Genomic DNA, 9,373 nt, shown 5'->3' with positions numbered 1-9,373 from the left:
TATAAATAAATAAATTACAAATATCGACATAAGTGTTGTGGTCTGAGGGAGCAAATCTAAGTTCAACTCTGTTGTAATCTTCCAAGTGCTTAGTACAGTTTTCTGCACATAATAAGCACTCTATAAATGCCAGTGATCGACTGAATGAAACTCATCGGTTGTGAGGTTGTGGTAAATCATGCAAAGAGGAGGGTCCTCCTCTTCTCAGAGATTAATTTACCCCTGTAGGACCCTCCCCAGGGAGGTCTTTATGTCCCTGTTCCTCAGGATGTAGATGAGGGGGTTCAGGGCTGGGGGCACCATCATGTAAAACACGGATACCAACAGGTCCAGGGCCAAGGGGGAATCTGAGGTGGGTGCTAAATAAGGGAAGGAACCAGTAGTGAAAAAAGCAGAGGTAATGGTGAGATGGGGCAGGCAGGTGGAGAAGGTTTTGGACTGTCCCTCTGCAGACTGGATACTCAGCAGAGTGGAGAAGATGTGCATATAAGAGACAACTATGGAAACAAAGCAGAACAAAGTCAAACAGAATCCAATGGCTACAGTTAAATCGAGGGTTGTGTGTTCTTCCGAACAAGAGATCTTCAGCAAGGAGGGGATGTCACAGAAGATCTGTTGGATCTCACGGGGCCCACAGATAGGCAAAGATAATGCACCAGCTGAGAGGGATGCTCCAAGGAGGCATCTGCTGAGCCAGGAAGTGGCCGCCATCTTCCCACAGGCTCCTTGGGCCATGATGACCTCTTAGCGCAGAGGGTGGCAGATGGTGGTGTAACGGTCGTAGGACATGGCCGTGAGGATGAACAGCTCTGAAGTGGCAAACAAAAGCACCAGAAGGACTTGCAAACAACAATCCAGGAAGGAGATGGAGTGGCAGGTGGTCAGAGAGACCAGGATGGACTTGGGGAGGGTGACGGAGATGAGGTCCAGGATGGACAGGTGCCTGAGGAAAAAGTACATGGGGGTGTGGAGGTGCCAGTCAAGGATGGTGATGGCAACGATGAGGACATTCCCCGTCAGGGCAACCAGGTAGAGCAGGAGGAACAGCACGGCATGGACCAGCTGCAGCTCCCGGACCTCTGAGAACCCCAGGAGAAGGAATTCCATCACTGTGGTGTGGTTGACCATGATCTGCCAATGTTACCCAGACACAGAGAAGGGAACCATCTCCATCAGAACATCTCACAAGATGGGATCTCTGAGAACCATAGAATATACCTCACTCTCACATATCTGGTCTACCCACTAATAATAACTGTGGTACTTGTAAAGCGCTTACTATGTGCTGAGCAATGTATTGAGCGTTGGGTTATATAAAAGATGATTCAATCCCACATGGGGCTCACAGTCTAAGTAGTAGAGAGAATAAATATTGAATTTCCATTTTTGCAGATGAGAGAACTGAGGTACAGAGAAGCGACTTGCTCAGAAGGTCACTCAGAAAGTAAGTGGCAGAGGTCGGTTTGGAACCTAGATCCCCTGACTCCCAGTCCCATGCTTCCTATGAAAAATCACAGACTCGATGGTTTGCTCCCACTTTGAGATATTTACCAGGACAGCTGTTTTACACCTTCCCTCACTTCATCATCATCATCATTAATAACATGTATTGGGCAAACACTTCATTCAGAACATTCTATTAAGCTCTTGGAAGAATGCAAAACGTTTTAAGATATGGTCCCTGATCTTGAAGTCTAGCAGAGAAGACAAATGCCTAAATCAATTACAGATAGCAGGAGTAATAGGGTATATAAGATATGAATAAGTTTCGCGGGACCTGTGGCAATTCCTTAGGTGGAGTGGAAGGGCTGAGGTTGCAGGCACTGATACAAGATGGGAAGATTAGAGATTAATTGGGGAAAGACTCCTGGAGGTAGTGGGATCAATCAATCAATCAATCAATCAGTGGTATTTATTTTTACTTTTATTTTTTATGGCATTTGTTAAGCACTTTCTATGTGCTAGGCACTGTACAATTCTCTGGGGTAGATACAAGCTAATCAGATTGGACTCAGTGGAATATGGAATATGGTTCCACATGGGGCTCACATTCTTAATCCCCATTTTACAGGTGAGGTAAATGAGGAACAGAGAATTTAAGTGACTTACCCAAGGACACACAGCAGACAAGTGGTGGAGCTCAGAGTAGAACGTAGATCCCCTTACTCCCAGGACCATGCTCTTTCCACTAGGCCATGATGATTCCAAACAAGATAATCAGGTCCCATATGGGGCTCACATTTTAAGTAGGATGGAGTATAGATATTGAATCCCCATTTCGCCAATAAGGGAACTGAGGCACAGAGGAAGTGAAGTGACTTGCCCAACATCACAGAGCAGGTAAGTGGCAGAGCCAGGAGTAGTCCATCAGTCAATCATATTTATTGAGCACTTACTGTGTGCAGAACACTGTACTAAGCACTTGGGAGAGTACAATATAACAGTGTAACAGACACATTCCCTGCCCACAATGAGCTTAGGGTCTAGAGGTGGGTAATAAGGGAATGCTGGGGGGGCGGGTGAGGAATAGAATCCAGTTCCTCTGACTCCCAAGCCCGTGCTCTTACCACTATTCCACATTAGTTATAAAGTACTTATTTTGTGCTGAACACTCTACTAAGCACTTGGGAGTATTAATTAAGGTGAGGTGGGAGAACAGGGTGGATAGGTAAGAGGGAAAAGAATGATGGAGTAACTTAAATCAAAAGTCAGGAATTTCTGCTGGATTTGGAGGTGTGTGAGTCACCATTAAGGAGGAGGTGCAATATATGCAGAAAGATGCTATAAAAAGATGATCTGAGCAGCTGAGTTACGCAGTAACAGGGGAGATTGAACAATTTCAGACTAAGTAGAAAACTGATACAGTATTCTCGCTGGGGTATGGCTAGTGTCCAGATCTGGGTGGTGACCATTTGGATGGGAAGTAAGGGGTGGATCTAGGAAATATTGGGGAGGAAAAACCTACTGGTTATGACAGTGGCTGGGATGCGAGATTTGAAGAGGGAGAAATCAAATATAATGTCAAGGTTGCAGTCTTCTGAGACAGGAAGGAAGGGATTGTTGTCAACTGTGCTGGGAAAGCTGGGTGGAGGAGATGATCTGGGAGGGAAGATGAGGAGTTCAGTTTCTTCTTTTTTTAATGGTATTTGTTAAGCCTTTACTAAATGCCCAGCTCTGCTACTCTTAATCCCCATTTTACAGGTGAGGTAACTGAGGCACAGAAAAGTGAAATGACTTGGGATGGGGATTGAGTCCAACCTGATAAAGTTGAATCTACTCCAATGCTTAGAACTGTGCTTGACATAGAGTAAGTGCTTAACAAAATCCTTTTTTTAAAAAAAAGTAGGATTTGAGGAAGGCTCTGAAGGCAGGGAGAAAAGATATATGTGGGGAAGGCATTCTAGGCAGGTGAAATAGGAAGCAGAAGCAATGGAAAGAGCATGAACCTGGGAGTCAGAGGACCTGGGTTCTAATCCTGGCTCCACCATTTGCTTAGTTTGTGACTTTGAACAAGTCACTCAGTTTTTCTGTGCCTCCGTTTCCTCATGTATACAATAGGGATTCAATACCCATTCTCCCTCCTACTTAGACTGTTAACCCCTCGTGGGACAGGGACTGTGTCCTACCTAGTTTTCCTGTATTGTAAGTGCACATGGTAAGTGCATATGGTGCACATGTAAGTGCACATGATGCACATGTATTGTAAGTGCACATGGTGAGCACTTACCATGATAATAATAATTATGATTATTATTGCTTGGTTTCTCCTCTCAGATGTAGGGTTAAGTCCTCTGCTCACCAAACTGATCCTATTGTCCCTATAAAGAGAGGGAACTACTGTGTACTCAGAAGGCACAGAATAAATACCATTGCAGTAGAAACAATACTGTTATTATTGATCCATCCTGGATTTTCCACCCAGGTAGTCTAAGGGTTTGTCACTCTCCTTCCCCAATCCAGAAAATCTCCCGGGCTCTCTCCCTATCTGTCACTTTCCCCTTATGCTAAATTGGTTTCTCCTACTCTTTTTCCTTTCCTTTGTCCTCCCTCTCTGGCTTGGAATTTCCTCCCCCTCAATAATTATAATAATAATGATAATAATACTAGTTAAGAGCTTACTATGTGCTAAGCACTGTTCTAAACTCTGGGGTTAACAAATTAACAAGGTTGGACACAATCCCTGTCCCCCAGAGGTTCACACTCTTAATCCCCAATTTTTACAGATGAGGTAACTGAGGAACAGAGAAGTGAAGTGATTTGCCCAAGGTCACACAGCAGACAAGTGGTGGAGCCAGATTAACACCTATGACCTTTTGACTCCCAGGCTCGTGCTCTATTCACTACACCATGCTGCTTCTCCTGCATATACACCTCACCACTATTCTCCCCAATTTCAAAGTCTTATTTAAGAACACATCTCCTCCAAAAGGCCTAGTCCAATTAAGCCCTCTTTCACCTGATTTCCACTCCCTTTTGAGTCACCCTCGCACTTGGATTTGTACCCTGTATACACCCCACCTTCAGCCCCACATGAATTATGTTCATAATCGTAATTTATTCATATTAATATCTGCCTCCTTCTGTAGAGTGTAAGCTCCTTGTGGGAAAGAAATGTATCTGTTTATTGTTATATTGTACTGTTCCCAGTACAGTACAGTGCTCTGCACACAGTAAGCACTCAATAAATATGATGGACTGGCTGACTGTTGTATTGTACTCTCCCAAGAGCTTAGTACCATGCTCTGCACACAGTAAGTTCTCGATAAATACCATTCACTGATTGATTGATTGATTGATCAACCATCTAGACTGTAAGCTCATCTTTAGCCACCCTACTTCCATATCTGACTGTTTCCTGACATAATCTCAAATCTACTTCAGCACTTAACACTGGTGCAGAGTAAGTGGTTAATAAATACAATATCTAACTAAATAACTGAACTATTGCTTTTCTGGTCCTCTCAGTTCTTCTAGCTTGTTTCCCTCTCTCTCTCATCCCCTGACCATCTTTCCTAGCGCTCCCAGCTTCCTCATTCCATGGCTTCTTGAACTTGAGAAGCAGCATGGTCTAGTGGATAGATTACGAGTCTAAGAAACAAAGGACCTGGGCTCTAATCCCAGCTCCACCACTTGTCTGTTGTGTAACCTCGGGCAAACCACTTAACTTCTCTGGGACTCAGTTAAAGCTGTGTGCCTCGTTTAGGACTAGCTTGTATCTGCCCCAGAGCTTAGTACAGTTCCTTGCACATAGTAAGAGCTTAACAAATGCCATAACCACCTCCCAACCAAAAATAAATAAATAAATGAAACAGCCAGAAAAGACTGCAGGCTCACTGTGGGCAAGGATCTTATCCACCCACTCTACATTGTTGTAGTCTCCCAGGCACTCAGTACAGTTCTCTGCACACAGAGAACATTCAATTCAATAAATATCTTGCTGGATTTCTTCATCAAGCAAGGCAGAGAAGCTTGCGGGGGAGAGATTTATGCAGCAAGTAGTGATGCCAGGACTGGAACTATTTTCCTCCTCTTTCTCTGGATTCCCTGGACCCAGTTAACCATCTCTCCTCCAAACCCCTGCAACATCAAGATGAACTGCATCAGTCCCAGGTTTGAAGGGGACAACCTCCACTCGTCTAGGATGCCTCCTTTTGCTCATCAATGTGTTGGAGTTCCAGGAGAAGCTGGAAAAGCTTCTTCATGAGGACAAGTTTCCCAGGATACCTTGCCAAGATATCTCCATTTTTCCCTAAAGAAAAGCAGTCATTGTGTTGCAGAATGAGCTGAGTACCCCGGTGTCTCCAGTGCTTTCTTGCCCTGTGTCTCCTGAGGCTCCACATGGAATAATTGTTCTTCCCCAAGTGATTTCCTCCTGGGGTCTGCTAATCCACCCCAGTGAGCTGACATAATGGCCTAATGTCAAGAGGCAGAACTGTTCTAGTCCCACCTCTGCCTTTTGTTGCCTTGGGGACCTTGAGCAACTCACTTAATGTCTCTGAACCTCCATTTCAATCAATCAATGGCATTTATTATTATTATCATTACTAGTAATCACGATAATAATAATAATCTTTGTTTAGCTTTCCCTACATGCCAGGCACTGTATAATAATAACAATAATGTTTGTTGAACATTTATAATGTGCCAGGCACTGTTCTAAACACTAGGGTAAATATAAGCTACTCAGGTTGGACATAGTCCCTGTCCCACATAGGGCTCACAGTCTTAATCCCCATTTTTACAGATGAGGGAACTGAGGCCCAGAGAAGTGAAGTGACTTGCCCAGGGTCACACAATAGACAAATGGCAGATCCAGATTAGAACCTAGTTCATTCTGACTCCCAGGCCCAGGCTCTAGGGACAAGGCCACACTGCTTCTCAATTTATTAATAATAATAATGGTATTTGTTAAGTGCTTACTATGTGCAAGGCACTGTACTAAGCACTGGGGTAGAGACAAGATAATCGGGATGGACATAGTCCCCGTCCCACATAGGGCTCACGGTCTTAATCCTCTTTTTACAGATGAGGGAACTAAGGCACAGAGAAGTTATGTGACTTACCCAAGGTCATACAGCAGACAAGTGATGGAGTCGGAATTAGAACCCAGGTCCTTCTGGTTCCCAGGCCCACGCTCTTTTTCCACTAGGCTATGCTAATTCTCATGCTGCATGGGCTTGGGAGTCAGAAGGACCTGGGTTCTCTCTGCTGACGCCTTGCACACACACATCCTGCCTCTGGCCTGGAATGTCCTCTACCTTCATATATGACATATGATCACTCTCCCCAACTCTGGTATACTGTACTCCCTCAAGGGCTTAGTACAGTGTTCTGCACCCAGTAAGTGCCCCATAAAGACCAGTGATTGATTAGGTGATTTTTTTTTGCCTTCCCTGGTGGCCAGTCTTCCCTTTCCTTTCTCTCATTTCCCCTCCACCGACTTCCCTGACTATGCTGGCCATCTGTCCTATTTCCAACTGAACAGTGTGGATCTCATGCAGTTATCATTACTATCATCAATGGTATTCAATGAGTGCTTACTGTGCGCAGAGCACTGTATGAAGCACTTGGAAGAGTACAATACAACAGAGTTGGTAGATACACTCCTGCCTACAGTGAGCTTACAGTCTATAGGGGGAAACTTCTCTTCAAATTCCATGGAATTGTCTGTCATAAGATCATTCTGGTTACATCTATCCCTAGAGTTAACTTGGTGAAGATATGGAAGTGGTTTCCAATTGCCTTCTAGCACACAGTAAAAGCTTGAGTCTCTGCGTTGTCTTTGATCAACGCTTTAATCACTTGATCATCCGCCTTTGACTCTTTCCCACGTCACTGCTGCTTAGCACAGGTGAAGCGACTTTGTTGCTTTGTCTTAGACCTTTCCATTATGGATAACCCTATATGGCATAGCTCTAAGCTTCATCAGCCAACACAAACTCTCCTGCCACAATAAGATAGGAGAGTTGGGGGAGACATATATTATCAATCAATGGCATTTATTGGGGGCTTACTGTGTGCAGAACACTGTATAAAGAGCTTAGAAGAGTACAATACAACAGAGTTGGTAGACACATTCCCTGCCAATAGCGAGCTTGTGGTAGAGAGGGAGACAGGCATTAATTTATTAATCAATCAGTGGTATTTGTTGAGCACTAACTGTGTGCAGAACATTTTTTGAAGTTCTTGGAAGAGTACCATAAAAGAGTGTTGACAATGATAATAACAATTATTATGGTGGTTTTTGTTAAATGCTTACTATGTGCCAAGCACTGTTCTGAACAATGGAGTAGATACAAGACAATCAGGTTGTCCCATATAGGACTAATAGTCTTAATCCCCATTTTACAGACGAGGTAACTGAGTCACAGATAAGTTAAGTAGCTTGCCCAAGGTTAAATAGCAGACAAGTGACAGAGTCAGGATTAGAACCCACGTCCTGTCTCCCAAGTCCATGCTCTTTCCACTAAGCCATGTTGCCTTCCTAACTCCCTGCCCACAACGAATTTACAATCTAGAAATGATTTTACAGTCTAGTCCAGCCCCTGTCTGGTGCGGAGACAATGGTGAGGGAGATGGAGATGTCTTAATGGGGATGGGCAAGAGAGAGGACCTGGGATATTGGAGAGGGAGATTGTAAGCCACCAGACCAAGGAAGACTGTTCCTTATCAAACACCCCATCATCGTGTGACCTTGGGCAAACCACTTAACTTCTCTATGCCTCAGTTACCTCAACTGTAAAATGGGGATTAGGACTGTGAGCCGCACGTGGGACAACTTGATTACCTTATGTTTACCCCAGTACTTAGAGTAGTTCTTGGCACATAGTAATAATAATAATAACAATGGAACTTGTTAAATGTTTACTATGTGCAAAGCACTGTTCTAAGCACTGGAGAGGATACAAGGTGATCAGGTTGTCCCACGTGGGACTCACAGACTTAATCCCCATTTTACAGATGTGGTAACTGAAGCACCGAGAAGTTAAGTGACTTGCCCTAAGCCACACAGCTGGATTTGAACCCATGATCTCCGACTCCCAAGCCCGTGCTCTTTCCAATGAGCCACACAGTAAGTGCTTAACAAATACCACAATTTCCTCCTTTGTGTGGCTCCCCGACCCACTCTAACACTGACCCCAACCACCTGAATCTAGCCCTGTCTGGGGAGTCAGGGCGATTGGATGGTGAAGCAAAGGGCTTTGAGAGGTGGATGAAAGTGCTCGAGGCAGCAGAGAGCAAAACAAGGGGTAGAAAAGAGTGGGGCTGAAGGAGGGCTGATGGTTGTGGACAACACTGAGCATTAGTCAACAGGAGTGACTGACTCTTGCATTCTTACTTTCTGGGAGTGGATTAAAAGTGGATCTTTGAGATAAAAATCAGGCTATCTTTGCTTTGGGTAAAGGAAATACGGAATAAGCAAAAAAACGAACAATAAAACCAATGACCAAAGCCTAGGTCATACCCTGGGGTATTTATGCTGGTATAGAACAGTGTTCAGGCAAATTCAGGTTGGCCAACCAAGGGCACACATAATTACTGGATACACAAACATATGTGACCGAGTGTGTTATATAATCAGAATGCAACATAACTTAAGGACCCCAAATCAAAACATATTCCCATTGAGGTCTCTGACCACCTCCATTCCTCCAAAACTGGTATGCTTCCCCTAAGCACACATGTGGCTTCTGGGCAATGTCCCCCATCAGCAGTTACCAAGTTTGGAGCAGAGAGGGGAGCCTGGCATTCAAAATAAAAACACCAGACTGCACACAGACTAGGGGAAACCCAGACTGTTCAGTGTCAAATCATCCTCTAGGACCACATGGGTGCAGAGGTATCACAAGTGGTACAGTCTGAGCCCAGAAGA

Source organism: Ornithorhynchus anatinus, unplaced genomic scaffold, assembly GCF_004115215.2.
Source record: "Ornithorhynchus anatinus isolate Pmale09 unplaced genomic scaffold, mOrnAna1.pri.v4 scaffold_77_arrow_ctg1, whole genome shotgun sequence".
Classification (NCBI taxonomy): domain Eukaryota; kingdom Metazoa; phylum Chordata; class Mammalia; order Monotremata; family Ornithorhynchidae; genus Ornithorhynchus; species Ornithorhynchus anatinus.
This window is presented reverse-complemented; position numbering follows the sequence as displayed.